The 26523-nt window shown below is 34.4% G+C and overlaps 1 pseudogene; it reads right to left on the bottom strand.

Moving 5' to 3' along the window:
* Window positions 1–7589: 7589 nt before the first annotated feature.
* On the bottom strand, window positions 7590–13400 carry LOC134231511 (polyglutamine-binding protein 1-like; annotated as a pseudogene).
* Between the last annotated feature and the right edge of the window lie 13123 nt (window positions 13401–26523).

Raw genomic sequence — 26523 nt, forward strand, 5'->3', positions numbered from 1 at the left:
ATTGGGTTTAAAAAGGTTTTAACTTTGATATACCCTGAATCTTTGACGACGAGGGAAAAAAACAAACAAACTGATCAGTGATATATATTATATTTGTTTTATTACATGTTTTTTTAATTTTTTTCCATCCACACATATAAGAAACATAACACTTTTATACATGTATACTGTTGCATTTCAACAATCAAGTTAACTCCACTCAGCTTGACCTTATAATCACATACTAACAACAAAACAATTTATTTCACTGTCATTTAATGAAATATAGAATACAATTAATTTTTTAACAAATTAAAATGGAATTTGTACAATGAAAAATAGAATAAAAATACATACATGTATGCATGTAAAAGATTTTTCAAACAAACTGAAGTATGAATTGACTATACTTGTATCATATATGAATAAAATAATTCATATAAAAAATTTGTAAATAAGAAATATTGTACATTAATCACATATAATTGCAGCATTTTCTGCATTCTTTTTCAACTACATGTACAATGTAAACTGTAGTTGTATTAACATTACATAACTATACGTTTCTTTAGTTGTATTCATTTTATGTAACTATTTAAGGTCCGTACCTTTAGTTGTATTCACTTTACTAATATTTTAGGTACCTTTAGTTGTATTCACATTACGTAACTATTTTTAGGTACCTTTAGTTGTATTCACATTACGTAACTATTTATAGGTATCTTTATTGTATTAATTACGTAACTATGTATTTCATGTAGTTGTTTTCCTCAACTAGTTTTTTTGCCCTTTTTTTCCGTATGGGAACATAACAGTTTACAGGTACAATCTACCTGTAGTTGTACTAATGCACATTACGTAACGGTTTATGGGTCCTATTTATCCCATTACAAAAACATAGTGCTCACCATTTTGGAAGCTTCTGAACTGCATGGAGTATGGTTTTATCAATGAAACGGCATCCATAACGGATTTCAATCTGGCTTTCCATGCCCTCTGGATAGCAGGGTTTCCCCGCCCACCACTGCGTTTTCATTTCCTTTGGAAGTGAAAACACAGTGCGCAAGGGGGGGGGGGGTATGTAGCCCTCTGCATCACTCTGCAAAGAATGCTTGTCAGGCATTAAGGGTTGAGCGGTTTTGTCTTTGTCTTCCAGAGTACACAGAGGACCACTCATTGTGTTCAGGGGTATGGTAAGTCCCGGTCACCCCCTCTGCATCGTTTTCCCTTTTAACTTATTTTATTTTAAGTTGCCTTTTTCTGGTTTTTTCGCGCCGTATGTACAGGAAGATGAACAGTCCAAGCGCAACGGAACAGAGTATGTCTGGTACAATGACATGAATAACGGGTGTCCAGTTCAATTCTGACGCCTCGGTTAACGTCTAGGACTCCCTCGTGGGAAGGTTTTTAGTAGAGTTTGTCGGTAGGACGGTTACTTTGGCTGTAGTTATGTTAGTGGAAGTCTCCATTGCGGGGTTGTTTTTTTATTATTGTTGTTGTGCTTTTTTGGGGTTCCTGAAATTCATTTTTGCTGAAACAATCTTTTCCTAAAAAAAAAGATGTGTTTGTGAAACACCATGCGCCCGGCGGAAAAAAGAAAAAAACATTTTTAGCATTAGGTCACAGTCAAGGTCATAAGGTAATTGATCTTAATGTCATTTGAAAGAACATTGTCAGTGTAGTATACATACCAAATATGAAGTCTCCTCTTTATGGTTCAAAAGTTATAGAAAAAGTTAAAAAAAAAAACTTTTTTTACATATAAATTACAGTCAAGGTCACAAGGTTAATGAACTTGATGTCATTTGAAAGAACTTTATCAGTGGAGTGTGCATATGAAAAATATAGTTGTATCTCTTATGGTTCAAAACCTATGGCGAAAGTTCGAAAAAGCTATGTTTAGCATAAAGGTCACAGTCAAGGTAAGAGGTCATTGACCTTGGTGTTATTTGTATGAGTTTAATTATTGAAGCATTCATTCCAAATTTGAATTTCCTATCTTTTATGGTTCCAAAGTTATGGAAAAAGTTCAAAAAGCTATTTTTAGCTTGTAGGTCACAGTAAAGGTCATAAGATCATTGACCTTGGTATTTTGAAAGAACTTTTTAAGTGGAGTATGCATCCAAATATCAAATCTCTAACTCTCAAGGTTCAAAATTATGGTGCATGAAGGTTAAAGTTGACAACGGAAGACTACAAGCAGACAAACAGACAGACAAAAACTTTATCGCCTCGGATCTATGATCCGGGCGCTAAAAACTAAAATTTATAAAACAAATGAAACGAATTTTAAAAACTCATAGGATATACATATATTGAAATAAATTATTTTTAATTGAATTATTTTTATTTATTTTTATTAATAATCTATGATAGAATTGTATGATTTGAAGTGATAAGCATTTGGATGAAATAATAGACCTATAAGTGGCGGATGCGAGAGGGGCTACGGGGGTTTAACCCCCCCCCCCTACTTTGATTTGCGAAAGAGAATAAAGAGCCCTTTTTTTATTGTTTTTTTCCAAAGAAACCCCTATCCTCTTTAAAAAAATAGGTTTTTGGGGGTTGGGAAAGTTTATTTTCCTTTTTTGGTAAAATTCTTAGGTAAACCATAAAATATTCGTAAAATTATTTAGAGCTATTCCTTGCCTCCAAAAACATTCAACATCCCTGTATCCTATTAACATGATTATGTTTACTTAAAATATTACATTGTATTACTAAACAAACTTATAAAAAAAAATCCCCCCCCCCCCTTTTAAACCCCCCTTTTAAAAAATTCTAGATCCACGCCTGCTTATATAGTAGTTTGTCTATACTTTAAACAAATGTTAAAAATAGATACAGGAAAAAACAAATTCTATATATAGTTCATGCAGGTTTTTTTCTTGTTGATTATGGAATTCGTGATCAAATTAATTACTTAAAAAATTTCTGCAAAAAAAAAACTGACATATGAGCGTATAAAAATAAAACTATATATTACTAGCGAAGTAACTGTTCATTTGGCTGTGCTAAATGACACACGATAAAAATTGGAAAACAACATGAACATGGAAAAACAAATGAATGAACTAGAATAAAAACTTACGATCTAAATTGAAAAGCTTGATTATTCCACAGCTATATCTCACAAGTTCTTTTGGTAACTATATGCCACAGGTTTCATTAAATACACAAGTACTTCATATACTGGTTTATCGAGCATAACTTTCATTAATATTTGATTAGGTCAAGTTTTCTATATTTAGATATGACTGAATATCAATGTATATGGGGAGGTTAGACAGGTTGTGGTCCAAAAACTATATAGTATAGCTCCTGTAAATATTATGTCACAACAGTGGCGTAGCATCGTTTTTGAAAGTGGGGGGGCCAGGCAGAGAGAATTTTTTTTTTAAATTACCTGAAAAACTTGACAAGCAAAAAAAAAAAAGTTGCCAAAAGTCGAAAATCCTATTTCGGGGGGGGGGGGGGGGGGGTGGCGGGGGGGGGGGGGGGGGGGGGGGGGGAACCAGGCTTTCAATTAACATTTCCTATAGTGTAAGTTAGGTTGGAAAAAAAGGGGGGGGGCCGGGCCCCCCCCTAGCGGGCCCCCCCCCCGGATCTCGCCCCTGCACAATGATGAATCCCTAAACAAATTGAAACCGGCATCATCAGGCCCAGAGAAGACGGGGAGGAGGAAAAAGGGGGGGCCTGCCTCCTTTTTAGTGTAGTAGTATTTTTGTTGATATGTATTATAGTAATGATGCCCCTCCCCCCTCCCCCGCTAATTAGTTGCCGTAAGATGAATTCAACGGGTTTTGGAGGAATTTACCTGTCTGATATATCCGATTTTTTCTGCGTGGTCAAGACAGGCAATATAGCGTCTTTTTAAAGTTTTTAAAAATTTTTTGTCATATTTAATGCCCCCTAATCAAAATTGGGGTTTAGTTTTTGTCGTGTCTGTTTTCCCCAAAAACTTTACCTTGTGATCCATTTTTTGATTTAGTGGAGCCATGGCTTTCATATTTCACATGACTTGTGACAAGATTTTTCTTTGGGACCACCAAATTTGACCTTGACCTTTCTTGACCCATGTTTTTTCCAAAAAAATTCCAAACTTTTTTTTTGGCCATAACTTTTGAACTGTAGATAATAGGATTTTCATGTACCCTATTATTTTTTGTGGCAAGACCTTTCATTGAATACTAACAATTTTGACCTATTGACCTTGACTTTTAATCTTGGTTATTTTTTGAATGGTAAGGGCAAGGACTTTCATACTTCACATATTTAACCCTTGTGAGAAATCCAAATTGGATCCAGAACTTTGACCCCGGCCTTTGACCTCATTATTTTAAAAAAAAAACATTACTATATTGTGTTTTAAGGTCTAGGGTTTTCATACATGTAATTCACATATGTAATCCCTGGACAAGATTTTCATTGGATATCAAGAACTTTAACCTTGACCTTGGGGTTTGACCTACCTTTAAAAAAGTTAAACCTTGGCCAAAATTTTTTGAACAGTTAGGGCTGGGCTTTCATATTTCACATACATGTACATTTGTATGTGATTTGTATACTTTTTTAAAGAAACCAACATCTTTGACCCCTTGATCTTGGAGTTTGTCATACCTTTCAAACATTTATCCTTGGTCATAATTTTTGAACAGGTGTTCTTTTGTTTTCTTTAAAAACATTTTTTTGGGTACTAATATAATTATTTAAGTTGCATTTAAGAAAAGTTTAATATTCGCTATATAATGCTATACAGGGGCATCAGTGTTTTACAAAAACATCTTGTTTTTAAGAAGCCTCCCCCAGCCCTAATTATTTTTTACACATTGTTACGTATACCCATGAATGAGTGAATTGTATGTTGCAGATCCAGTGATTTGGGTTTCCATTTAACGAAGTTATCCAATATACGTAACGGTTTTTTTCTTGGTCATGTTATGTAAAATTTTTTTTTAATATTCAAAATACAGTTAATTACTAAAAGATTACAGTATTTTGTGAATTGTAAGTTTCAGATACATGATACATATGGTCCCCGGGTTACACGTAGTAACACCCCAACTAGGTTTCCCTAACATGAGTTTCTTATATGCTACTCTCCTCATAAACTCTTGGCATACGATGTTATAATAAGTTTCCAAAGGTGGGATGGGAGTGGGGCCTTGATAAATACTTCTAAATTGAGATTTTTGGCAGGGATTTTTTTTTGAACTCCCCTATCATTTTTTTTTCTCACAATTAAAACTTTTTAAAATTTTAGTCCATAAAAGTCAATAGACGGACAGAAGAAACCCCAGCACACTTATTTAGGTAGTTTAATTAGTCAATATTAGTTAAATACCCTAAACTTGAACAACAGTGTTTTGTGTACATATAAAGTAAACAAAGATTTTATCACTTTCGCTGCCATTAAGTACTAGCTCTTCCACAATGTCGGTATGCCCCCTTCCTACGGCAATATCAAATGGATATTACGTCGGCGCTAAGGTGTCCTACGCCGCTGGTGACTCATAATCATCTGTAACAACGATTATGTCATGTCCGGGAAATCCTAACTCCGTTTGACGCCCTGGAATCTCTACCGGGCTTGGGTCTGTTCCGGAATGCAGTTCATCATACTTTAACAACGGGGCTTTTATAGTTTTTCTTTTTTCTAAACCCCAAAGACGCCACGGTTATTTTATTTAAACGTTTTTTTTTACATGTACTACACTCCAAAAAACAGTAGGGTTATCTATTTTTTAACTTTACCTCAACGACGGTATTAAACTGATTTTTTTAAAAATTTTTTATTTTATAAAGAGATTCGGGGCCCTCATCATCTATAGTCAGTAAAACATCCAAATATGAAACAAAGTGTACTGGGATTTTTCCGGATCTGGTATATGAGTCGACGTAATAAAATAATATTAATTAGATCAAGAAAACTAATAAGGATCAGCGTGTTTTGTTGATTTGATAAAAAGTCGTCGATATTAAAATTTTTAAATGTAGAGTTGAAGGACGATAATTAGGTGTTGCTTTTCTCATATAGAAGTTTTTAAATAATTTATTCTTCATGATTGTGGATAATAAGAAAATTCAGCTTACAAAGGAGCACAATTAGTGCTCATTGGAATTCCCGTGGTTGTTATGGAGCTTGGTCTCCAACAAATAAATATAGTCAATGAGAAACCAAGCATATTTAATATCAATTTCAGAGTACTAGTATCTAAATGTAAATGAAGCCCAAGGTTTTTGGCATCTCGAGAGATAATTGAGAAATGGTATTTCATTCCCCGTCTGGTTCTTACTGGTTCTATCGTTGTTGGGGTTCATCCTGTAGTGATATTTCCCTGCTGATTTCTGTTCAGATTTTGTTGGTAAGTAAAGATGATACACTACAAATAATCCAGCATTAACGATAAATAAGCTTAGGTGTAAATCCATTAATTAAAGTATTATCAGTAATTATTTCAAAAGTTTATTCTTTCATTCATTATGTGTGTCTCCTTCAATATTTTTATGTCATACTATCATTATTTTGTAAATATTTTGTACTCTGCAGTATTCGAAATCTGTCGATGATGAAGAAAGCGATGCCGAAGGAAGAGGATGCTGCACGTGCTGCAGTCAGGGTTGAGGAAGAGGGAAAAAAAAAGCCAAAACCGCGGAGAAAACCGCTACAACAGCAAAGAAATCTCCAATAATAAAATAAATAAACCTGTCTCAAAACCTAAAAAAACAAAAAAGAAAGTTGTATCTAAAAAGGGAAAAATAATAGGTAAAGAAAAGGGTAAAAAATCCAGGAAAGGGGAAAGGGCAAAACATCAGTTAAAAAAAAGGGGGATAGCCATTAAACTCACGAGAGGCAAAGAGTGTTACAAATGGAAGCCGTTCGCTAAACCCGTGAGGAATATAAACACCAGCACGAAGTAGCACCATCCTACTGTGCTAGCCATTCTATAGACAGACAGGGTCACATCTTTTTAATTACAATGTATTTGACATCTACTGATATCTATAGAATCCTTTTTTTTAAAAAATATTTTCAACATCTGTGTGCTTATCAAATTAAAAATTCAATGCCTATATTCTTGAGTCCTAGAATTGTACCAAGGCTTTATAGATATGCTCTATACAATAGGATCAGTCCCCTTTTTATAAATAGTTTATACCCACAAAAGATGACATGTACCACATTGCAAGGGGTGAACACAGTTACTAATATACCCATCAAAATAACAAGTGAAGCTGATGAATTAACAATGATCTATAGCAAGTACCTGTTGTTAAGAGGTGTAAAATGCCAAAAGTTTCTTTATGTTTAAAAGCATCAGTGTTTCTTTATAGCCATTGTTTGAACAAGCAATGGAACCCCTTTAAGTCCCTTTGATAATTTTTCTCATGTTGGAAATTTTGTAGCTTTCATAACATGTATAATAAATATGGAAATGGTTTTACATTCCTTATTGTAAACTTACATGTAATAACTTTAATTTTTTTAAATTTCAATTTGGGGGGGAGGGGGAACATAAAACTTTGAGCCAAAATATAAACAGTGTACCTTAGTGAATTGTGCAAACTATTGCTATTCAAAGACGACACAATAATATTAAATTTTATATATTTCTAAGACATCAATGAATAAAACAAAATAGATTTTGCCACATGTAGTCTGTTGTGAATCTTGTGATGACAATTTTATACAAACGCAATGATAACTAGTGCTAAATTTTCGGGGACCTAAATTCCCCCAAAAGCTCCCCCCAAACCCCCCTTTTTTTGCCATATTCCCCATAAGCTTCATTAAATAAGACAAACTCTATGCATTTGAGACTTTAACAACGTTTACCCAGAAGTGTACAAATTTATTCAAATTGTAGCATTGCACGCGTGCGCATGTGAATGCACGTGCGTAATGACCATAAAATCGTGTCTTCACAATCTATAGATTTTAATATACTAAATATAAAGTATTTAAACCAAAAGTATAAAAAATACGCTAATTCAAGTGTATTTTTGATTTTACCATTCGCGTGCATGCATGTGCTCACATGAGCATGGCGACCATACTTTCTTGTAGAAGTCCTTTCATCTATCTATGTTCTAAATCCCACCCCGTTTGGTTGAAAACCAAGGGAGTTATAGCTGTACAAATTTCAGCCAATAGTGCAGCGCACGTACATGCATGTGTATGCATGTGCATGGTGACCATGTCTTCTTGTAGAAGTCCATTATATCTATCCATGTTAGAAAACCCATCCTGTTTGGTTAAAACCAAGGGAGTTATAGCTATTGAAAGCATAAGCCAATCAGATTGCAGCGCACGTGCATGCACGCGTTTTCATGATAATTCCTCTATATCTAATAGTAGGATATCCTAATACATGCCTAGGATTAAAATTTCAAAGGATTTCGTCAAAAACAAGAAAGATATTGAGACTTTAGTTTAGCCAATCAGAGCGAATGCACGTGCATGCGCGTGAGATCTTGCTTTTTTTAACATGTATCTTGTTGTGTTTAATATATACTTCTAATATAGTTTTAAAGCATATCATCAATAATTTAAATAGTTATCTTATAATTATATTGGACATTTCTCGTGTTGCACGTGCGAGCTCTTGCAAGCACACGTGCATGCACATGCTTTCATGATATTTCTTTTATTAGGGCTGTAGATCTCCCGTTACTATGTTCAAAATTTCAAATGATTTTATCAAAAAACAACAAAGATATTTAGACTTTAGTTTCAGCCAATCAGAGCGAAGCGCACGTGTTGCACTCATTTCTAAATTGACCCTGCATCTTGTGCATACTACTCATATATCCTTACATTATGAGTTTCAAAACATTTTGTCCAAAAATGGAAAAGTTGCGGTTATATCCATTATATATTGGTCATTTCAAGTTTTGCCCTGCGCGCTCTTGCAAGCACACGTGCATGCACATGCTTTCATATATTTTTTTATTACGGGCTGTAGATCTCCCTAATGTATGACTATGTTCAAAATTTCAAATGATTTTATCAAAAAACAAGAAAGATATTGAGACTTTAGTTTCAGCCAATCAGAGCGAAGCGCACGTGCTTGCACGTGCGATCTTGCTATTTTTACCATGTAATCTTGTGCATACTACACATATATACTTACATTATGAGTTTAAAAAATTTTGTCCAAAAATGGAAAAGTTACGGTTATATCCATTATATATTGGTCATTTCAAGTTTTGCACGTGCGCGCTCTTGCAAGCACGTGGGGCAAAAAGACCTTATTCGCAAATCTAAAACATCCTACTTACCCTAAAAAGGTTTCCCCTTAATCGGATGTGTACTTTACAAGATCATTCGCGGACAAAATTTTCCCGAGAAGAAAAATAATAATAATAAGAAACAGAGTAAAAAAAATATGTTCCCCAACTTCGTTTGGGGAACATAAAGTAATGACGATGATATGAAGAATGATGACAACATGTCTTTAAGGCTGTTCCCCATTCCTGCGTAAGATTTCGCCGGGGCTGGGGTAGGGGCGCTGCTGGAACAGTGGGCCTGAGGCTGTGGTATCGACCCCTGTCTTTGCCTCCCCCGTGTGAACCTGTTTACCATGTCCCCCTGTCATGTAAAATAACAGTAGTGAAAATAATTTTATTGTATCAAAAAAAGACAAGTCAAAAGAGCCTAGTCTCTAAGTTCTTATTTAGAATAGGAGGGGGTTTTGAGATGAGGATTATTTGACCTTGGGACCTAGTAGGATGCGGGATCCATGGGATCACTCTTCCTTCTGTCGTTTACCTCCCCTACGTCGGTTGTCAGAGTGACGACCCCGCGGGCTGGCGACGTTTATCGTACTCATCCTCGGAGTCTGAGGAGCTGGAGGAAGAGGAGGAACTTGTAACGAAGAAACGTGGAGGAATTTTTTTAAATTTGGGTAACAAAATCTTACATACATAAGTGTAGAGGTGGGCATTATTAACAGATTTAGGGTTGAACAACCGAAAAAATTTCATAAAATTGTGTTTAAAACCCCAAGGACTTGTAAAAAAATGTTTGTTATTATAAACAAAATTTTCTGTTTTATGCATAAACATCACAAACCTTTTTGTTCTTTAAAAAAATCCAAATTTTTTACACTATAAATACTGAAAGGCAATTTTGCTTATTTGTAATTGAGCTGTCTTTATTAGCTATAATTTAAGACTACCGTGTGTAAATGGAAATTTTAGTGAGATGCAAATTTAACGATTTATTTTTAAAGGTATTTTATTTTTAGCGAGATTTAATTTACGCAATTTTAAAATGATAACTAAAGAAGCTATTACAAATTTTTACATTTTTAATTTTACGTTTTCCAAAACCCCTCGCTAATAATGCCATAATTAAATCCTTGCTAAAAATCTGCTTCTACAAATAATACTAGCTCTACTTCACCTACCACATCACTCTCCTCCGAGCCCTTGGTCTCCATCTCTTCGTCACTGGCCTCGGCCTCTTTAGGCCAGATGCTGGTCACCAAGGAGATCTGTAAACAACATTTAAACCATATCAACAACTTGGAAGAAAATTTCTTCAGAGTAACTCACTTTTACATGAAATTTTACGTATGACAGAACAGTAATTTGTACACTGTTGTCCCTCACCCTGAATCCTCTGGGCGGAGATTGTGATGTGGGCGGGGGGGTACAGGTAAGCCAGCTCCCGGTCTTATGTTTCCTAATAGTAACGATTCCTGGAAAAAGGGAAATAACAACTGTAAAATTCAGTCAAACACTGGATTCACTGTATGGCGTAAGTATGGTAGTTGTAGTCATTGTGACCTTATAATCAGAATTTACCAAAATAGTAATTAGTTTTTTCTCAAACTGAGGACTGCATAATTCTATCTTTTTCAAACACAGTCTGGAGACACTATATTGATAAGTAATTTTAAACTTCGGGGGTTTAACAATCCATATGGCTTGTCAATATATATAGACTTAAAAAGTAAAACTACATTCAGTGAGAATATATACTTTGCTTTAATAATGACTTTTACCTTGTGTATCCATACTTATATCATAGAAATAGAGAGGCAGGTATCATCTTATATTTATTTTGTGTAATTTGTAATATCCTTTTAATTTTATCATGAAACTTAAAAAAAAAGGGTTTTAAAAAAAAGTTTTCAACAAGAGATCATTTCGTCAAGGGTCAGCTACTTTCCCCCCCCCCCGGGATGGGAGGGCCCTAACATCCTGTCCCCCTTTTTTTTCATGATGGGGGCGGGCTCAAACTTCTGGATCCCCCCTCTCTTCTTACAGTACTCCACACAGGTGTGGATTTATTGTACCTTTTAAAATGATCAGGAAATAAGATAAACAAAATTGTAGACTAATTATTTCATAACACGATTTTGCATCAATGCATGCTTTTCACTGGTATGTCAAAAAAGGCTTGATCATACCTAACTTCCTAGAAAACCTGGTATTAATATTATTTTTATGATAAATTTGCATAAGCCTAATAAATTTCATTTCAATATGTGAATCTCTGTGAAGAAAATAAACTGAAAGTGATATCCCCCAAAAAATGAACAACCGACAGACAGCAGCAAAGGAACATCCTTCCCTTCTTCTACATTTAGTAATTTATAGCTGCAGAACTGTAGCTCTAAAAAAAAAAATATTGACAGAGAGCTACAGTGCCAGCCAGTGAAAAAACTGTATATTTATAACTCACAAAAAATTGTTCTGTTTCTCAACTTATTTCTCCATGTTTTTAAACTGTCATCCCAAAATATTTACATTTTTTCTTCTAAGCCAACTGTGAAATTGATTTGAAAATATTTTTTCATTCACGCGTAAAATTAGAAATATAAAAGGAAAAACGTCTTTAATGTACTCACAATAGGCTGCAGTGACGTTAGTAAAATGCAGTGATATAGGACAGCGAGAAATTAAATATTGGTATTTTTAGTTGCTTCCAAACATGTTAAAAGAAAATATAAGGAATGTTTTTCAGTCCACGTAGGCAATTTTTCAAGAAGCGCTACGGGGTTTATGAAATATGCCTCAAAATTTGTGATTACACACCAATAACTACACAAAACTTAAAAACCCCCTCTACACTGCACACTAAAGAGTTCTGATTCTAAGGTATTTTTCTGCAGTTGATGATGCCCTTAATTAAATTTAAAAAAAAAAATTTTCAATGTATTACTCAATTTGTAATTAATTTTACTATTCTGAACATTTAAAGGGCCAAGATAAATTAACTAAACCTGTTATTTACATGTATTTTCTCTACTGAAGCAATTAACAGCATTTTTATTCAGTGTTTTGGGTTTTCTTTTAACATTTTTCCCCGGGGGTAAAAGCCACCCCAACTTAAAATTAAATAAATAAGCTCACTATTAACTCCTTTATACAATATATTTTTCTAATGTCCAAAAAAAAAAAATTTTCACTGGTTGGGAAAGGGGCCTTAAAAACATTCCTTAAATATAACTTATCGTGTATTCCTAACAAACTCTTTCACTGTTTCCACAACAAAACATTACTTATTATATTTGTTGTTAATAGCCCTCCTGGTCCAGAAATTGAGATTACCGAAAATTTTGTCTTTATACTGTTTTTTTTTTGGGTTTTCAAGATAATTTGGTCCAACGCACTTCGTGCAGTGAAATGAAAATTAAAGAGGAGTAAGAAACATTTATCATATTTATTAATCTATCTATTGGGTTAAGAATTTGGAAGAATTAATCCTGAACGAAATGCAAATTTTTGTGCGCAATAATTAAACATTTTTTTAATTGGTGGCACTGTAGCTCTCCGGTCTGTAAATACATTTTTCTTGGAGAACTACAGTACAGCACTAGTACATTTACAACCTTGTTTTAAGCACTTTGACTCAATTACTGAAGTGAAAGTAACACGAGATGAAACACACATAACATCAAATCTACATTTACACTGACCGCATTTTATATTTTCATAAAACTACGTAGTAATTTCTAACATTGATAAGTATATTTTCAACTAAGACCGTTAATAAGTAATGATACCTGTTAGGGCAGGCTGAGACGTCGTACACCAGGGGCTTGGTCTGGTCATGTGACGTATCCATCTCCTGCTCTGTGACCGGGGGAGCTGTGTTTTCTTTGATCGGATCATCGTAATCCTCGGCAAACCTCCTCTACTTCCTCAACTGAAAAGTTAACAACTCACCTCAACAAACAGAGAAATCAAATGGAGCATAATGTTACAGAGGAAATTCGAGATGCACCTGCATGGCATTATCTCCAATTATTACGAAATTATATGCTTTTGTACGGTTTATTATTAGAAAATACTCACCACGTTTATTTTGCTCCTCGGTAACAATCCCTCTTTTCTTTAGTTTTGCTAGCAAAGCCGCTGGAAGTGGCATTATTTTGATGTCAGACTGACTCTTACAAAAATTTAAAGGTAAAATCACGAGGAATTCCGAGCATTTCAATTTCGAATTGAAATGTCAACACGTACCTGAACCAAGTCGCAAGGAGGAGAACATTGCGAGAGTGGGCCTGTATAAATATTTCGAGTTAGATAATAATTTATTTTCAAACCAATTAAGAACAAATTACTTATTATTTATTTATAATTAACGGAAGGTCAATTATTTGCTTTACCAAGAACACCATTTGGGATGGTGGGCCGGATTACATGCAGCCAAGGACATAAAATAGGAAAAATAGAACTGGCCGTGGGGCATTTATTAATGTTACTCCAAAAAGGATAAATATCCCTGTTTTTGATATGTTTAAAAATTAGGAAGTTGCAATTATGTAAATAAATTATGGCGGTATCTAAAACTTATACAAATTCCAGGCGACTGGCGACGGGCAAGTATTGTTCCAATTTTCAAGAAAGGGGACAAACATTTAGCTTCGATCTATCGACTAGCTGTATCTTTAACATCTATCCCTTGTAAACTCCTAGAACACATTATACATAGCCAATTCATGGACCATCTAGATGAGAATTCAATCCTCTCAGACAGTCAACATGGATTCCGCTCTGAGCGTTCCCGAGCTTGTGGTGTCCACCATAAACAGTCTAGCCCAGAATCTAAGAGAAAAAGGTCAAGTAGACATTATCCTGCTTGACTTTTCTAAAGCCTATGATAGGCTCCCCCACTAGCTGCTAGCTCATAAGCTGAACTAACTACGAGGTACGAGGCACCTCTCCAATGGATTACAGACAGATATAGGGCACAGCAATTGCTTCTATAGAGGGCCATACTTCCTCAACTGCACCAGTGGTGTCAGGAGTGCCGCAAAGGACAGTTCTAGGACCTTTACTGTTCCTCCTCTCACATTAACGACCTACCTGAAAGGACACTGTCAGATACTCGCCTTTTTGCAGATGACTGTCTTCTATGCAGACCCATTACAAATAAGGATGATGCAGTTACCTTGCAGAAGGATCTTGATTCTTTGACCAGATGGGAGAAGGACTGGCAGATGGCATTCCAACCAGAAAAATGTGTAGTAATACAAATTACCAACAAGCGGAAACCCATCACGGCTTCTTACTCTATAAATGGGCACCTCCTAGATGTGGTTCATGATTCCAGCAAACCTTGGAGTCACCATCAGTAAAGATCTACGATGGGACAACTACATAAATAACATCACATCCAAAGCCAACAAGACACTGGGCTTCATCAGGCGGAATATGAGGGGATGTCGGACATCTGCAAGATCTGCAGCATACCTTGGATTAGTTCGACCGATTCTAGAATAGTTTTTACGCCTGTGCAGCATGGGATCCCTGGAGCTCCAAGCAAGTCCCAACAGCTTAAATTGAGAAAGTGCAAAGAAGAGCAGCACATTTTGCCACCAAAAACAACCACGATAACCAACCTGGCAGTGTTACCCAGATGCTTCAAGATCTACACTGGGAACCATTAAAAACAAGAAGAATGAAGATAAGACTCGTTTTGCTCTCGAGCATGCTTTGGTGGCTATTCCTGCAGACATATGTATATATACCTGACATACAGTGACAGAAGGACCAGAGGCAGCTACACGTTCCGTCTACCACACACCCGGATCGATGCACATCGATATTCCTTCTTTCCGAGGACAATTCTAGACTGGAACATCTAACTATCTGTAGGTGCCTCAGCACCAACGTTAGAGTCCTTCCGGACACAGCTGCCCACAAACACCAACTAAGTGTGCCAGTTTTTAACTTTTTTTTGTATATAGTGCCCTGATCGGGTTTTTAGTCTTGTCCGTCGCGTGTCACAGCCCGAGTACAACGCTCTAGCTAGAGTATACTTGTATGGAAGAAGAGGAAATGTATGAATCTATTCTAAAGGTATCCAAATACTACACATGTATCACTGTAACAGACTAGTCAAAATCTGAAGCCCTTTGCCGTTATATGGTGGTGTCTACACGAGTAAAAAGTTCTTGAGACGTAAAAGAACTTGCAATCAACCCATCTTAAAAGAATACAACCCGTATAATGTAAGAGTCAATTGTATTTTATTAATTATTTTAAATATCACCATTTACATATAATATCATCGAATGTACATACATGTATTTGATCAACAATTAATAAGTAAGAAATTGTATTTTTTTTGTTACCTTTGTATTATCTCATACATAAAAGCTGAAAGTAAAAAAAAGAAAAAAGAAAAACACTATAGTTAAGGAATAATCAAGGATACTACACCAAACGTTTCCAAGTGGCGAAATTTAATTGGCATGTGATTCTTAAAGCATCAAAGATAACACAAAAGTATATTTCATGATCCTTATTTAAACTTTCATTTTAATTTTTCTTATAAATACTTTGATGTAAATGTTAGCGCATAAATATTTTTACACCAAAGTATTTAATTGTATTTCACCTCTTAAAGTCATGAATTATTTTGCCTCAAGGTAGATTATTAAGATTAAACTAAAAACCGTTTCTCGATTTTTGATAAATCTTCTAATTCAAAAGTTGCTTTGAACATATTTTATGTATATATATGAATTCAAAAGTTACAACATGTCCTTCAATCTTACTAATTTAGTAAACCTTTTCTATATTTGCCTCAATAATCCCAGAACTAAGCAAGATATAAAAAATTTTGAATGCGGTTTTGTGAAACACATTTGAGACACAATCTAGCCAGTTACAACAAAAAACTGGCATATACATAAGAATGCTGAATCCTTTAAAACGACGCCACCAATGTCTGGTCTTAAGGAAGCACTAAACATTGCACACTAAAGGGCTCCACTTAATTATAATGTAGTTTTATGCAGTTAGACTGATCTGCCCTTTGAAGGAAGATTTTAAAAAATATTATTAACAGTTGATTACACGATTTGTAATACTCACTGATTAAAATATTAATAGCATTATATAAGACCAAGGATAAGTTATTCATTATTTTCATTAATTTTCCCAATATAAGTAAACAACAGTGATTTCTGATCACAAATAATCCATTGTCTTTGAACATTTTTCCTGCGGAAACAAAGCAGGTACCCTATGTTATAAATGAATAAAAAAAGTCTCAGTATGCAAACCTTTCATATTTATAAAGTATTTTTCTTTAAGCCAAAATAAAGCAGTTTCTGTTAACTAGGTGTTTAGAGCTTCGAATGAAACGCTTTACGCAACAAATTCTGACAAAGTTATAAATTCCCAATATAAGTAAACAACAGTGATTTCTGATCACAAATAATCCATTGTCTTTGAACATTTTTCCTGCGGAAACAAAGCAGGTACCCTATGTTATAAATGAATAAAAAAAAGTCTCAGTATGCAAACCTTTCATATTTATAAAGTATTTTTCTTTAAGCCAAAATAAAGCAGTTTCTGTTAACTAGGTGTTTAGAGTTTCGAATGAAACGCTTTACGCAACAAATTCTGACAAAGTTATAAATACATGAATTGTGTATATGACACTTTAACGATTCATCTTTGGATACCCGTCAATTATTCATATTTCCAATATATACATATTTCGGCATCACAATAAAATTTTTATAGGTTCAATTCAGAATCAGAATTAAAGATTTCCCGGCAAAATGGCAAGAGCTAACCTCCACCTCCTTTTTATGGTGTTCATAGATCTGTTAGATCCACTTCCCTATATCTGGAGTCCCCGTAGTCTCTGTGAAGCTAGTGAAGATCTCCCTAACTGTTCACAGTGAATGATTGCATCTTTCATGAACAGGTAGTCAAAGATCAAATCAATTAAAACTTCAATAACAAACCGGACCGCTCACACGTGGTAGTGTTTATATGTTTCAATATTGTTGAATAATTAGAAAACCATTTCATATGAAGAAAGGATTTTTCATGCATTTATATATAAAGCAGTGATTAACTTATATTTTGTTAGCTACAAATCTGAGAATTGAGAAAATTCTCGAGAAAAAGCCTTTGTTGTATCCTGAAATTATACATGAATGGACGAATGGCCAGTTCACTTTATCTGTACCCCGACAAAAGCGCTTTTCCATGAATCTGAGATGTTGATTTATACGATGGCCGATAGCGGCCGTCAATTTACACTTATGTTATGTGTGTAACGTGTACAGTGTTTTCTATGAAACTTGATGACAAGTTACACTTAAAACTAAAAAGTGTACAAAGTGTACAGCTCATTGCAAAATTCCATGTACACTCTACACCAACGTAATGTGTGTAAAGTGTCAGGAAAAGTTTCATGTACACTCTACATCTAAAGGTGGTATCAAGTAACAAAATGGAAAAAAAATATCTAATTTTTTTCATTTTTCTTCCTCCCTCACTGGTACCCCTCTCCTATTTTAATTGGTTCGTAAATCGTCCCAGTTTCAAGACACGCACGTGTTTCTTGGATTCGCAATAGCTTTTGCAGCAAACTTGCAGATTCTGGGGGAAACTCTGATAGGGGAACATGTAAGTTATTAATTTCTAAATGTTGTAATATAATTTAATCAAATTATATTATATTTCCAAATTTATGTGGAATTGAAAGGAAAGAAAGAAATTGTTTTTTTTTTGTTTGTAGGTCTTCGTGTATTCCAATACGTAATTCGGGGGATGATGATGAAACTATTATTTTATTTCCTCTTCCGAAGGACCGTGATTTGACAATCAGTGACTTGCGTAAGTATATGTACATGTAATGGATATTTTATATTGTTACCTAAAATTCATTGCTAATGTTTCCTAGATAATTCTAAGTCTGGTAACTTAACAATTACTTTTAGTAACAAGAGAACTTTGGGTCACTATAATATGTTTAAAAATTTTGGACTTGCCCAAAAACACATTGCTTTGATATTTTTATTGCAGTAGTTTTCACATTGAGTCTTGTCAGTCTTTTTAATTTTCAGTTTTGACAAGAACTATTTTTTGAGTTTTTTTACTTGAAGCAACTGCCCTTAACGTAATTTATCTACATGTATCACATCTTCAGCAAGCACATTTTTATTTAAGCACTATTACATCGTTATATGTGATATGCCATCATACATTTCAATGATGTCAAAATGTACATCACAGACAAGGAAACATAATTAACGTTAAATACAATAAGAATTTTAATTCTGCTGACTAACTTGAAAAGGCCTTTTTTCCTTTATAAAATCGACAACCATGTTATAATGTACATAAAACTCACAAAACTGAAATAGATATACATGCACATGTACATGTATACATGTGTCTACTTACCAAAGCTGTGGTAAGATCCATTTAGGGCTCGAAGAGAAGACACAACTGCGAGATCGTCTTTCTGAATTTTTGCCACCATTTCATTCATTTGTAAAAGAGAACCATTGACATATTCTATAATAGAAAGTAGAAAGTTTGAATCAAAGCAAAATGTACGCATAGAGGTACAAGTTAGAAATGCGCGAACGCCTTAAATTAAGGATATCCGATCATTCAATAGGAAAGATAACTCTTTAAATTATTATTTTATCAAAAAACACTCTACATTTAGCTTGAAATTAAAAAAAAATTCATATTGATAGTAATGCTCCGCGTTTTACAACAAATTGTGTTGACATCTTCCAGCTTATTCGATATTTAAGAGCATGCTTTAATTTTAAGTTTTGAGCTGGGGTGGGCTAGTGATAAATTAAACTGACATTACAGCTAGGGATCTCAACACACCACTGGACGTATTTGGAATTCAAGACGTTTGCGGAATTGTAAATTCATATGCAGTGCAACTTACCAGTAATTCTTTTGAAAATGTATTACCGGTAACTAAAAAAAATCATTACCATTTAAATCCGAAACGACGTTGAACAAAGAATTATTCATGCCTATAACATTTGATTGCAAATCGACAAGTGTTAGTGAAATGTATCTGTTTTGTATTTTAAGTTTGTCAACCATATCCGACATGTTTTCTATTTACCCTTTCTGGACTAGTTTATCATTTTGCATTTGCTGTAACACTGATGATTCAACTCTATCTATTTTCTCCTCTATTCTTGTCATGTTCTGTTCATTGTTCTCACAACAAATCGACAGAATGGTGACATTTTCTTTAAGCAATCCAATGTCTTTTGTCAGAAAATTTGTCGAATTCAAGCACGAATTCAAATCTTTTTGCAGTGATGCAATCTCAGTGGTTTGCCGGGAGAGTTGTTGTTTAATGTTGTTATTTTCTTGTTGTAATACGGCAATCTTCCCTTTTTGTTCTTGCAGCTCTCGTTCCAGATTTGAGTTTTTACTCTCTAGGACAGTGACCCTTTGAATTAGCGTACGCGACATTTTTTCGAGTTCTGAAAATTCCTGGCCCAAAAGCTGGTGCAATGTTTCCGTGTCTGAACCTCTATGTGCCGTAAATGCAGTGTGAGATGGCGAGGTCGGTAGACGGTTTCCATTAAGTAGTCCGCAAATTTTATACAAATTCAGATAAAGCACAATTAAAAGCACTTGGGAACGATTGTTACTCATTTTGCAGAGTGATTAAATAACAAATTGAGAGATGATAATCAAAATGCAAATAAAAAGTGGATAACATAAGGTCAAAAATCAGTAGGATAATGTTAAACAAGATACCGGTAATTAAAGCTATTTGTACATCTTGATATTCCCACTTTACAAACTACAACATGACACATGTAACTAGTTTTCGATTTAATGAACGACTAGCTATACCAACTTGCTTTGTCAAGCAATGCTCAAAATAAAAAAAGAAGTATCTCATAATAAATTACTGTAAAATTTCATGTTTTCGTGGAGTTTAAAAATTTAAAATATGGTTTATAAGAAAGTTTACTTTTCATTGTGGTGATGAATTCTATGGTCTCTCCATACCTCGTAAACAACAAAAATTAGTTAGCAAATTTACAGTTTAAGTAACAATCCAAATTATAGCAATGCTAAAAAAATTATTAGAAAATAGCATGTGTTTTTTTTATTATATTATTTATTGTGCTGATATGAAATATATACGGAGATAACGAACAGTATTCAAGCTCAAAGATCCTTAAAACAACAAGAGGCCCAGGGGCCACAGCGCTCACCTGAGCACATCGGCTAGGAAAAAGCACATATCAGATCAGAACTGAAAGTTTAGTAACGTTGGGGGGGGGGGGGGGGAGGAAGGGCTTGAATTTTAACCCCCCAGGGGATCATGATTTGAACGAACTACAATACCTGAGGATGATTCCAAATAAATATTACTAATCATGGCTTTGAAGTACTTGATAAGAAGATTTTAAAAGGTTTCCCTATATATTCCTATGTAAAACTTTTAACGGCCATTATGGCCCCACCCTAGCCCTGGGGTCATGATTTGAATAAACTTGAATCTACACTACCTGAGGATAATTTCACATGACTTTCATCTTTCCTGTCTTAATGGTTCTTGAGAAAAAGATTTTAAAAGATATTTCCTATATATTAAATTCCTATGTAAAACTTTGATCGGCCATTATGGCCTCATCCTACCCCAAGGGGTCATGATTTGAACAAACTTGAAGCTACACTACCTGTCCCTGAGGATGATTCCACATGAGTTCCACCGTTCCTGGCCTAGGGGTTATTGTGAAGAAGATTTTAAAAGATTTTTCCTATATATTCCTATATAAAACTTTGATCGGCCATTATGGCCCCACCCTAGCCCAAGCGGTCATGATTTGAACAAACTTGAATGTACACAACCTGAGGATGATTCCACATGACTTTCCTGTTCCTATGGATCGTGAGAAGTTTTTTCCTATATATTCCTATGTAAAACTTTGATCGGCCATTTTGGCCTTACCCTTCCCCCGGGGTCATCATTTGCACAAATTTGAATCTACACTGTCTGAGGATAATTGCACATGAGTTTCATATTTCCTGGCCCAGTGGTTCTTGAGAAGAAAATTTTTCTTATATATTCCTATGTAAAAATTTGATCGGCCATTTTGGCCCCATCCTACCCCTAGGGGTCATGATTTGAACAAACTTGAATCTACACTACCTGAGGATGATTCCACATGAGTTTCATCTTTCCTGGCCAAGTAGTTCTTGAGCAGAAGATTTTAAAAGATTTTTCCTATATATTTCTATGTAAAACTGTGATCGGCCATTGTGGCCACTCCCTACCCCCGGGGTCATGATTTGAACAAACTTGAATTTACACTACCTGAGGATGCTTCCCTATAAGTTTCATCTTTCCTGGCACAGTGGTTCTTGAGAAGAAGATTTTTAAAGAATTTTCCTAGATATTTCTATGTAAAACTTTGATCGGCCATTGTGGCCCCGCCCTACCCCCGGGGGTCATGATTTGAACAAACCTGAATTCACAATACCTGAGGATGCTTCCATATAAGTTTCATCTTTCCTGGCACAGTGGTTCTTGAGAAGAAGATTTTTAAAACATACCATCAAATTTTCACTACCGGTATTTCTCAATTATCTCCCCTTCAATAGGTGGCGTGGCCCTTCATTTGAACAAACCTGAATTCCCTTCACCTAAGGATACTTTGTGCCAAGGTGGGTTGAAATTGGCCCAGTGGTTCTTAAGAAGAAGTCGAAAATGTGAAAAGTTAACGACAACAACGACGACGACAACAACGACGACAGACAACGGACAAATTTTGATCAGAAAAGCTCACTTGAGCCTTCGGCTCAGGTGAGCTACTAAAAAATAGAAGAAGGGCAAACACAGACCTCCACATCTGAGGTGGGATCAGGTACAATGGAGGAGTGAACATCCCCTGAAGACAAGTCACTCCCACCGTGTGTTCCTTGTCATGATCGGGAAATTACGGGAAAATCTGTAGTCAATTCAGTGTATAATAATGGACTAACAATAAGTATGAAAAAACGTCACTCAGCGTTTACTCAATGATAAATTGTATTTGTTGTCCATAGAACTTACGAAATGATGACTTTAAACGAGACGGCTGATATTCTTGTGCCATCAACTTGTTCCTCAATAATTTACGTCGTTTCAGATATTGCATATACGCAGAGCATGCTCTTGTGTATCGAATCAACTGAGATATATTAATTCCGTATGCGTTTTTTTTTCAAACTCAAACTTAAATGTACATTGAATGGTTGAAAGCTAGGAGGAATTTTGCATATAATATTTAAACTGGACAGTGATACCTCTCATATATTGAAATATATGTCTACCTTTTCTTTATTAAAAAATAGGCACATATACATATATCATGTAAATTATGTAGTTAATATCATGCATCGTGTACCCGGTACTTTGCTTCGATGTTTATAATTCAGTTAAGAGATAAATGTTCAAGTATTTGTTATTCGCTGATAAAGCGCAAGTTCAGTGTCCACAAGATATTAACATCACATGTGCATGACTGAAGTCTACAGAAAAAGACATGTTTTCAACACATATTTTTGACTTTCTACTACTTCTGACTATTCTACAAACATCATCAAGTCTTTTGCATGGCAATCTCCAAAACATTGTCAATTCTGTGGCAGCGACAACTCAAACAGTCGGGAATCAAGGAAATAGCATCCTCGGGTCTTTGGTATTAGAACTAGATAAACGTGTCAATGATCTTATTCTAAGGGTGCATAATCTGGAAATTGAACGTCAGTATTATGCTAACAAAAGCGCCCAGCTAGAACAGCATATAACCATTATCAAAATTTAAAAATAGCGTCATTGCAAAATGATATTGTTACTTTGGAAAGTAGGATTCAATCACTGGAATCGGGCAAGGAGTTATTGACACATAATATGACTGCTTGGGAAGAGGTTGTGACGACGGTGAAAGGAATTATTACAAACCATTTACAAGATTTGAATGGCCTGAAAGTAGAACACGATACGTTTCCTTGGCGTTGATGGACGTACAAACAGAATCAAAAGAATTGAATACCACTCTTTTGAGATTAATCAATGAAAATAAAAGAAGGATAGGTAAGTCTATAAATTTATTTGTTAACAATATGTTAAAAAAATTAAAAGAGCAAGAATTTGAAATCAAAATGAAATCTAAAAATCAATTTCTATACTTTTTTGTAATGAAATGAATGTTAAATTGTATATTTTATTGAGCTTTTAGCATGTCATGATGATATGCAATCCGATAAACTCATTGTTCGATCCTGCATCATGTGGCGCCATCGCAACGCCATCGTGCTATCGCTGTCACGTAATGGTGCGATAGCACGATGATGTTGCGATGGCGCCACAATGCCAGGATCTAACAATGATGCGATAGCACGATGGATCGATAATGAACTTTGCAACGTGCCATCGCTATTACACTATCTGACATGCTTCATCGTGCTATTGCATCATTGTCAAAACATTGTTGCGTCATGGTATCATTGTGCTTCATTAATTACATCATTGCTTTCCTGTCAAAGCATTATCGCACTTACCTCGGTGGTGCAATATGATGCGATAAATGAACTGCATGTTAGCCTTTTCCGGATTCCATACGTTTTGGGCCACGAAACTTATTTATAAATTCAATCAATTACTAGTACCAACCTGCATCCTTGTCTTCGTCATGTCATTCGTTATTACCCATTTTGCTTCATTTACAAATAAATTTTTGTCATCGATCAAAAACGCAAACGTAATTATAGAGATATACATTTTAATTGCTGTTATAGATATGTTAACTTCAATATTTTAAAGAATATTTAGGAAAAATAACGAGCTAAAAGTCTTGTATCAAACATCCTTTTTTTAATTTCAGGAACCATTACACAAATTAAACCGGGATTTACACAAATAAAACCTGGATTCACAGCATATCTTGGTGCTGATAAACCCTTACCGATTGGTAGAACAATAGTGTTTGCGCATGCCTATAGCAATGTGGGATCTTTGTATAATTCACAGACCGGTGTCTTCACTGCTGACCGTGACGGACTATACGAATTTTACTCTGGTGTAGAATGTCATAGAGAAGGTCAGATATACTCCAATCTTATAAAGGACGGGTCTATTACTGCCCGAGTACGGCCTCAGGCAGACAGTTTGGTTCTTGGGTCCGACAAAACGCATGTTGCCTTCGAACTCAGTCAATAAATGTATAATGTTAAATGTGTATGAATCAAACAATTTACTTGTTGTTTGTCATAGATAAAAGAAAGAACTTGTTGAAACATTAGGTCTTATACATAGAATTGTAAAAATCATCTATTAAAAATGAAAAACATTTTTTTAGGTGATTCAAAGATTGCATGACATGTTCATACAAGAAGCGCAAAGTTATTTTAAGGTTCTCCCAAATATATTTTGTATAAAGTGACTGTTTAAATTTACAAATCAATGAATTACTCACAGTAATAATTAACAAAATCAATACCACAAAAACATGTACAATCGTCTGTCTTCTCACCAACTAGAGATAGAACAAGATGTATTTTGATATTCCTAGAATAGAAAGAGTTTGCAAATTTTGTTCAATGTCACAGGTCTAAGAGTATCATTTTATTCTGGTTTGTTCATTTTTTTCGATGATAAAAGAAAGTATGTTAAAAACACTCTATCTTTAAATTTGTTCAATTGTTGTAGACAAAAAATATAACAAAGCAATGTAAAAAGGAAAATATCTTTATAAAATTAATGTACAAGATTGGGAGCAGGTTTTAATTGATATTGATATTACTAATTTATCCTAACTACTATTATTACCATATTTATATTATGGTGCTTTGTCGTCTTTATAAACGTTCTAGAATGAACAGTTTGTAAGATTCTTTTTTTTATAATCCTGCTTTACTTAATGTACAAATAATATTGAAATACTTATACATATATTGTACAAACCGATTTATGTATATATACGTTAAACCTATGAAGTGCATAATGGTTCTTAGTAAAAAAAAACCCAATACATTACAATCTAAAAAAAACGCTATGCAGTCCCATTATTTAAATATTTTACATCATATGTTATTGATCATGAAATGCGATAAGATGTTCTTAAAGGTACTTGGACAAAGATTAGTGGTCAATATTTTCTCTATAATATTACAACTTACATATTTAAATAGCATTTCACACAACAACTCATAAAAAGTCTTATTTCATTTAAAAGTTATTAATACTTCAAATTTTTTGGTGGGTTTGATTGATACATCCTGGCACTTTCAGAAATTTTAACCTTATTCTAAATCCTTAGGATAAGTTGTAATCTTGTTGTGTATTCATAAGAAATATTAAAACTTTTATCCAGAAAAATAATTTTATCAAGAGTAAAAATGTTAGAAAGCAAAACCCTTTCACAAGTATCGTCATTCCAAATTAAGAGATGCGTAAAAGTTAAGCAAATCGAGCACACTCGTGTTTTGTACATAGTGTTTGTGAACAGGGCACGGGTTCTGTTTTTGTTGATGTCTACAATTCACCGGGTGCGTTCAATCGTCACAGTTTGCCTACCACAACTGCATGGACTGACAATATATTGTGTGTTTGTTTTGCTTTCGAACATATCTACTCTGAATTTTCTGGATTATAGTATAACACCGAACTAAGAGATGCGTAAAGAGTTAAGCAAATCGAGCACATTGGTGTTATGTACACAGTTTTTGTAAACAGGGCTCGAGTTCTGTTATTGTTTATATTTAGAATTTACCGGGTGCGTTCAATCGTCACAGTCTGCTTACCACAGCTGCACGGACTGACAATATATTGTGTGTTTGTTTTGCTTTCGAACGTGTCTACTCAAAATTTTCTGGATTATAGTATTAATATTTTTCGTTTATACACAACGAGATTGCCACTTTTCTTAAGGATTAAGAATAGAATAAATTTGTTAATCAGCAAGGATTTGTCAATCAAACCCGCCAAAACATTTGAAATTTTAATATCTGTTATATGAAATAAGATTGTTCATTATTTTTGTGTGAAATGCTATTAAGATATGTATGTCGTAATATTCTAGAGAAAATAATAACTTCAAATCTGTGTCTAAGTACCTTTAAGCAATAAATTAAAAAAAAAATAATTTTGATAATTTTCTTGTTTATATACATTAAAATGTTCATGTAAACTTGATAATAACACATTGATATTACATCAAGCAACAAGAACTGTTTGTATGACATCATGATAAAATATATATATATATTTTTTTATTTTTTCCACAA

Source organism: Saccostrea cucullata, unplaced genomic scaffold (genome assembly GCF_032062105.1).
Source record: "Saccostrea cucullata isolate Sc308-1 unplaced genomic scaffold, CSIRO_AGI_Scuc_v1 ctg4395, whole genome shotgun sequence".
Classification (NCBI taxonomy): domain Eukaryota; kingdom Metazoa; phylum Mollusca; class Bivalvia; order Ostreida; family Ostreidae; genus Saccostrea; species Saccostrea cuccullata.